Here is an 8,383-nt window from a genome sequence, read left to right as displayed (position 1 = left end):
TTGACCGATGAAAATAAACGGAGAGCTTGGGAAAGAATTGACGGCAGACTGCGATGACAATTGAGAATTCAACCACGACCAAGTTCTATCAAGAAACTGAAGAACTTACTGGGCCCGTCCTAGCTGGGGTGATTTCACTAGGGTACGTATTACTGCTATACCTAAATAAAATATATTAAATTGTGATGATGTCAAATTATGCCTGTATTTTTAAGTCTGGAAAAAATATTAGCCAGCACTTGCAGCGATGAAAATTAAATGACTGTTTAGAAAGTTAAAAAAACAATAAGTTAGTGATTTTAGCCGCCGATTCTTTGTGGAATGTGTAACAGAAAGTATTGCAAATGTGCTTAATTATTTTGATACTGATTTCTTTTTTCAGATTTTTTCGGCCCAACTCTGACCAAATCTGTTTTAGCCTATGATAATAGTTCTTGAGATCATTAGATATCGATACCTAGATTGAATGTACAGGTTGCTACCCGATATCTAGGTTTATAGAAAACAAAAAAGAATCATTAGGTATACTTGATACTTTAAGGTATACTTTACTTGCTGATATGGCAAAATAACGGAAACCTTGCAGATCAATTATTCTAAAGTTAAAAATATCAAATTTTTCTCCGTTAATTTACTATGGATTTTGTGTTATTTAAGGCTAACATAGGATTTAGGATTTTAATGAGGTAGTGTGATAGAGAAGCATTTCGCCAGAAATGTTCAACTACTTATGTACTCTTAAATTAAATTAAAAATTCTTTAAAAATGTCCTCACTATATGGGTGTAAAGTTATGTAACAAGTTAACGGTTTGCTTAGAAATTGAATCGTTGATCTTCTTTTGGTATAAAATAAAGGTTAATCAAATCTTGATGCTCAATCCAAGAGTATTATGATGACGAGGAAATTTTTCATTGCCTCAAATGCCCAATTGTATTATGATATTATGAATGTGTTTATATTGTAAAAGATCATATCATATCTTTGTAACGTGCTTCATTACAAATTAATTACATAATAATTACTCCTATGCCATAGGCATTGACAAATATACTTAAATATAATGACGAGTCCCCAACCAGCCATTGGTGAAGCTGAACTCATGCAAGTGCTATGCGACAATAAATGTATTTTTATCATTATTCCAACACATCAACGTTTTCAAATTTAAGGTTCATTATTTACTGTTTATTATTATAATTTCTCATAGTAAAACTAATGCAGATCTCCTATTGACCAAGATATCAATTATGCTTCAGCAAATGCATATTACAATAAAACCTCTCTCTGCTATAAAGGATTGTAAAATTTTAGAAAATACAATTGAAGGGAAATTTTCCATGGCTATGCCTTGGTTCAGTGTGTTATTGTTTTATATTTTCTAATTAAATTTATGATAGCATACACAATTTTATTTCACGCTATTTATTTGACTAACTGTTTTTATTCCTCGAGAACTCTGTAACTCTAGATAAACACACCTCAATTACCTAAGATCAAACCTAATCTCCCAATCCAATCACAAAGATAAAAATCAGAGCTGGACATCGAGGCGTCAGTTGGAACAATAATGTGGTAATATGCCGATGATAATATTCCAGGAGAAGGGTATTTTAGCCTTAGGGACTTGTTACGCGTGGTAATCCATAGTGAGAATATCATCCTCATTGAGTAATGCATTTATAAAGTAACTTTTTACCCGGGTACTTGGTATGACAATCGCATACCTTATCCACTGGACTGCCGCTCAATCTCACCAGTGAGGCACTTATACGAGAATACATTTGATCTGTGCGTTTTTAACTGAGTTTTTGTTGTAACTATTGGCTATATAACCCCATACATATAATTCATTTACTATGCCCTTAACTCGCACCTCGACATACCTGATATTGTTCCCTTCTTCATTATCAGAGTACCTTCCCTCCACACCCGTTCTACCTCTTTACTCCACATGCCTACATCCAGGCTCTCTGTAATTTAGCGCCCCTATTGCATTGACTTTCTCTTCTGATAAATTCTCTCCCAGGTGATATTTATCCGTTTGCTCTGATACTTAAAACTTTTACTCACCTGGCATCAACATATTTATCACATAAATGACTAGATAGTAGGATAAATGTTTGTTTTTTTGTTTTTGTTTTATTTAAAATTATAATAAATAATAAATGTATCTAATTATTTAATTTTAGTTGTTATAAGCGAAATATAAATTGGAAGCCTTGTTGTATGTGTACCCCTTATTTAAATAAAAATATATAGAGGATGATTCAAGGACAGCTCTCGATGGAATATAACACTACAAAATTTGATTGAACTCTGAGACCCGGTTTTCGGACTTTGCCATTGTTAATACGAACTTACTTCATCAAAAAGGAAATGAATGTAGCAATGGTAAAGAAAATAATATGATCATGATCGAATGGATGGGTGTTTTAGCTTCATAAACTTTTTTCGTGAGGCAAGCAAAAGCGAGAATATCTTCCTTATTGAGCCTTGCTTGTGTAAAGTAAATTTTTACGCAATCACGCGCACGATTGCAGATGTACATTCTCCTAGGTTAAAATTCGGCTCCATTATTATTAATTATTACTCCCACGAAGAAATACTTCTCGGGTTTCCCACCGGGTGTGATGTTGGGTAATTGGTCCCAACGTTTCGACGGCTGAGGGTGCCATCGTCTTCAAAGGTAGAATGGATCTGGATCCAAATTTTTTGGTATTTTATTTTTTAAATAAAATATTATTGTTTATTTGAATAAAATGTTTTTATTTGTTGATTTGTTTGAATAAAATATTATTGCTTGTTTGTTCATTTAAATATTTTCAAATAAACAAAATGCCAAAAACAATTTGGCTACACATTCCTCCCCTGAGTAGCAATAATGAGAAAAATAATATGATTATGATCGAATGGAGACGAATATCTCCGAGAGAAGGGGAGAAATTGGAGATAAAATAAAAAGAAGAAGGAGATAAAGTCCCAGGGGGATGAAAAGGCTATGGGTCCGTTCTTGGAAGTTTCATCCTCCTTCAACTCCTTTCCCTTGACATTCTTACTCTGCCCACGCAAGGGGATTGTCCACTGGGCAACCCCCATCCCCCATCGCTTGACCCCTGGAGACCTTCTCCGAAGAAGAATGAAGCAGGCAGTGACGGAGAGGACGAAAAAAGAAAAGAAATATATCGAGGGGAAGACTTCATTTCTTTCGACGGAACCATTCCTTATCGCAGCTCCGTCAGCGGACATCGGATAAAGGAAGAAGAGGAATAGCTCCATGCCTCGAGCTTAACCATCTTTTATTTTGTGACGGATTACTACTTTAAAAAACTTATGCCATCATCTAATTAATGCTTTTAAAATTGCGCACGGTATTTTATCAGATCTTTCAGGTATTTTTTTTATAATGTATCTATTAATTCCCTTTGTTTTTGTAATCTTGTCCGGGTCAAATCTTGCCAGAATTTCAACTCACTTTCTGATTGGTTATTATTTATTTAACACCAAAAACAGCACTCAGGCATTTACATTGGGTTTTATAAACAAACAATTAACTATGTAAATATAATAAGAACAAGTATTGAAATTTATTTCCAACTTCCCCGTAAACAGCACTTTAAGGCCTTTACAACGGAGGATAAACAATACACAACACAAACATCCATGCCCAGGATAGGGACCACCTACCGAGGTGGGATTCGAACCCACGACCTACGGTTTGGCAGGCGAGGACTTTACCCCACCGCCACCGAGGCCGGCAAAATAGTCTCATAAATTTACGGAAAAATTCAAAAATCTCATAACAATTATTTTTAACATATACAATACATGCAAAAGGTGGGTATCAAAAAGAAAGTTTTTCCAATTGTTTATTAAAATTGGTGCGGGAGGCAAAGAGGTCAAGAGAAGAATAAGTATTTGAAATTGAATTGAAAATAGAAGGTAAGCGGTAAAAAAAGGGACCTATGGGATATTGACTGTCGGAATTCGGGCCGGTCTAGAGTTTCAGTATAGTGGGTTTTGCGAATTGGAATGCGGAATGAAAAGAATGCTAGGTGATCAATGCATCGGAAGGACCCATGCATGATGCAATGAAGAAATTTTTATGTCGGAAGTCAATCGGTGATGGGTGGGGTGCAATAATCTAAGTAAGTGTAGTATTTCTTTACGTGAAGAGAGTCTAAGGTGAGGTATGTGACGTCATATTATTGCTATGAAGAAATTGAGTGAACGTTTGTGTAGTTTTAGTATGATGGGAGAAGAAGTTGACCAAATGGGAGAGCAATATTCTAGGATGGCTTGTACTCATCCAAGGAAGTCGGATTTTAAAGCGCTCGGTTCGGATATCTCGTTCAGATGGTACAGGATCCCAACCACTGCCATAGCCTTGTTAACAATGGTTTTTATATGGTCGTGGAAGGTTAATTTTTGGTCAAAATTGACGCCAAAATCGGAGTGGGAAACGACAGAGCGAATGGGTTGATTATTTAAATTATAATTGGAGGTGATGGTATTATTCTTCAGCGAAAAATACATCGCAATGGATTTTCCAGGATTCACACACAACTGCCATTTATTGCACCATGTCTCCACCGCTTGAAGAGTAGTTTGTTAATCCAGGGAATCAACCGCGGTATTAACCCATTTAAATCTTTTACAATCGTTGGCATAGAGGAGAACACCACAGCTATAGGGAAGAATGTCATCAACAATGTCGTCGCCGTAGAGAGTAAACAGAAGTAGGCCTAATACACTGCCTTGAGGCACGCCAGAAGAAACAGGCAAGTAGTTCGACGAAATACCTTCAATTAGAAGTCTTTGGTCGCGGGAGGTAAGGAAATTAGAGACTAAACATAAGAGTTCCATGGATATTATAACGTGGCTGGAGTTTGTGGATGAGGATGATATGAAAATATCAAATCAAAAGCTTAAAAAAGTCAATGTAATATACATCCAGCTGGGACCTTTTTTCGAAGGCAGAAATTATATGGTGGTACAGTAGAGATTATTGAGGCAGATTAGTGAGGCAGGCCCCACCAAGAAGAAAGCCATGCTGAGAAGGCGATATGTAAGGGGGAGTGAAATGACTTATGGATAGTACGTTAAAAGATAATAGATAAAACTGGTAATATTGAAATGGATCGATAGCTCTCAACTATGTCCTTAGGATCAGATTAGATTTCGAGCAGAAATTTTCAGTTTAACTCGGAACCAGATGACAATGCAATATTGTAAAACTTTGATTGAGATATTAACTGCATCTCAATTGTTATTCAGAATTTAATATTAAAGTTGGAAATTAATTTTTAAAATGTCCAACAAAATTCGATGGCAGCGGCACGATCATTAAAGGGAACGAGAATGATAAAAAAGCCATAACAACAAATTTGTTTACATCTGAGTTTTTACTTAAAAATGGACTGAACAAAAATTTATCAGTATTCTTGTTAGCTCGCGATAGAACTGCTGGTTTTTATAAAAACCTTTTATTTTTGTTTTAATATGTATTTACATAGGAAGTCTACCTAATTATGTCACTTGGCATATTTTCCATATTATGCATGCACTTTATGCAAGTATGTGTACAGTGAAGTCTCTGGAGGGCGAAGCAAGAGAGACTCTGTAAAGTTTTTTTAGGAGTCCTCATTTAGTGGTGCGGAGCTATAAAGTTTGTCTCCTGATTCAGTTGTCCGGCCCCTATTGGTACCTACGTACATCAATATGAAAAGTTTTAAGCTCACCAGTTTACCTGAATTTTGATTTTGCATAATTTCTCGGTGAATCAATTCAAGGGCCTCGATTAATTCTAATTGTTGTGATTATGCTCATATTTTAAATGAAAGAAACTAGAAATATATTGTTGACCACACACTTCCCAGCTAGCGCAAGTGATAAATGCACATAGAATAAGTATGCTGGGATTCTGTGCATTTGCTCCTGTTCTAGAGGTTTATATTACATTACGGATTTTTTGCTAAAAACTAATGATATCACCTCAGTTACTGGGGTGGCTTTGGCCATTTCCAAGTAACCTGTGCCCAGAGACGTAAAATGATTCATAGTTCTGTATTTTTCCATTTTGCATTCAGTAACCGACTTAGTTCTTGCATCAGTCGACTGGTAGAAAAACTTGGTTTACTCCTTAATTAATTTGGGTTTTCGTTCCTTAGAACAGAAGGAATTTTGAGCATTAATAGGTTGCATATACATAGATTAATTGTATTATTATGCGATTTTTCAATCTGAAGCGTATTTCATTTTTAATTTTTAAATTGAACCGAATCATTGTATATTTCTCTTGTTTTTCATTGCACTTTCAGGGGCCATAAAGTTATGATCGGACAGTAAATTATCAACCAGTGGAAAGAGCTTGAGAGAACGAGGTAGTTAAACATAAATAAAATTTTGGGTAAACGAATAAAAGGAAGGAAGAGAATAAGATTTTTAAATAGGTTGAAAGCAAGTACGCCTTATTTTGAATTTAAAAGGGACGTCCATGAAAGAAAGACCTATAGAACACTTCTTAAAGACTCCAACAAACCTTAATAGCTAGAATATTCAAAATTTTATTTATTGTACCGACTGGTATCCACTTGCGGCTATGTTAACCTAATATCAATGGAGTGAATGCATTGAAAATAATACTAGTGAGGAAGCGTACCTCCCTAACAAAAAGAAAACTTGAAAGGAAGGATGAAGACAGATAGGCAAGAGGAGAAGCCCAAAACTCTCGAGAAGATTACATTGATTTCCCAGCAAAGGTATCACAGCTCCTCCAAGAAACCAATATAAAACTCTAAACGCTCTTTTCGAACCCTCTTTGCCATTTATTACTATTATTTCTCACCGAATGAAAACCATTTCTGTCAGGAGTCCGCTTCGACTTATTCCAGCCCTTCATGTAATTAGGTCTTACCTACTACTCCATCAAAACTCATTCTGTTTGTATATTTTTGCATTGTCAATTTCATCATATTAGACCGTCATCAGAAGACTTCCTCTCTTAATTCCCTTTCTATAATCCTCCCTTCCTAAATTGCAAAAAGAACACATGAGGCGGTCACGTTGGTGATATTATGCGTGATATTTGAGTGTATTTAGTGAGTGTTTACAGGTCTTTCTTTGTTGCTCTTAATTATTTTGCCTTTTATTGATAACAAAAAATATCAGCTGCAAGGAAATACATCAGCAGTTTCGGTAAATATTAGCTGAGCATAAATACGAAGAAAACCAAGATGTTAGTATGCAGGATAAGAGAAGAAGTCGAGACTGATATTAAAATAGGGAAGCAAAAACTGGTAGAGGTGGATGAATTCTGTTATTAGGAAAGGAAGTTAAGTAGTGATGGGAGACGTAAGAAAGAAATTATAAGTCTAAGCGAAGAGAGCATTCCACCAAAATAAATATTTACTTACAGTGGGTGACTTAATCATGGAAGTAAAGAAACAATTTATAAGAACTTATACCTGGATCACGCTCCTATACGGAAGTGAGGTATGGCAATGACAGCGGCGGAGAAAGCAAAGATAGAGGCCTTCGAAATGTGCTGCTATAGAAGTATGATGCGGATCAAATGGGTCGACTAAGTTAGTAATAAGGAAGTCCTAAGAAGAGTAGGAGAGACGAGAAGCCTCATGAAAACTTAATAAGAAGACGAAACTACCTTATAGGCCACATCTTGAGACATGATGGCCTGATAAAGACAATTGACGAGGGACAAGTGGAAGGCAATAGCGGAAAAGGAAGACCTTGAACAAAATACAATGAATAGGTAAAGAAGAGTGTGGAAGAGAAGAAATACATACCTATGAAAAGATTAGCTGATAGAAAAATTGAGTGAAGAGCTGTGTCAAGCCAATCTTAGGATTGTTGACCAGTGATGATGATGTTAATTAATCCAATTTAAAAGGGCTTCCTCAATGTTTTTGGATGTGATGCCAAAAACTAAATTAATAAAAAAAGCTACCTGCGGGGACTGAAAGGCTCATCTCTTTTACTTATCTCCAGGATTTGATTAAATCCAATGATATTCCCCTCCTTCATTTGGGATAAATCAAAGTAAAGTGAGTACCTTAAGTAAATGAGTTGTATCTGAAGATCGCCCCACATCGAATTCTCATAAACAGCATGATTGAGGTAGACGCCGCTGACACCGGAAAGAAGTTTTTTCACAAAATGTTTCTCATTAAGGGTTGAATCGATAATTTCACCAGATCTCTGTTTTTGAAAATACTGATTCTTACGCGTCATTTCTTGCAAGTTTGGGAGTTTGTTTCGTAAATACTCCATACCCATTATAGGTCAGGTTGGCCGAGCGGTCTAAGGCGCCAGACTTAAGTTCTGGTTCCCTGATGGGAGCGTGGGTTCGAACCCCACACCTGACA

At 36.0% G+C, this 8,383-nt stretch overlaps 1 non-coding gene across 1 annotated transcript; it reads left to right on the top strand.

Annotated features, from left to right (window-relative positions):
• The first annotated feature begins 8,299 nt into the window (after positions 1–8,299).
• Positions 8,300–8,383, top strand: Trnal-uaa. Its single transcript has one exon. It is a non-coding gene; the product is annotated as a tRNA-Leu (tRNA).

Source organism: Ischnura elegans, chromosome 8 (genome assembly GCF_921293095.1).
Source record: "Ischnura elegans chromosome 8, ioIscEleg1.1, whole genome shotgun sequence".
Lineage (NCBI taxonomy): Eukaryota > Metazoa > Arthropoda > Insecta > Odonata > Coenagrionidae > Ischnura > Ischnura elegans.
The sequence above is the reverse complement of the archived record's forward strand: the minus strand, read 5'-3'. Positions and strand labels throughout refer to the sequence as shown.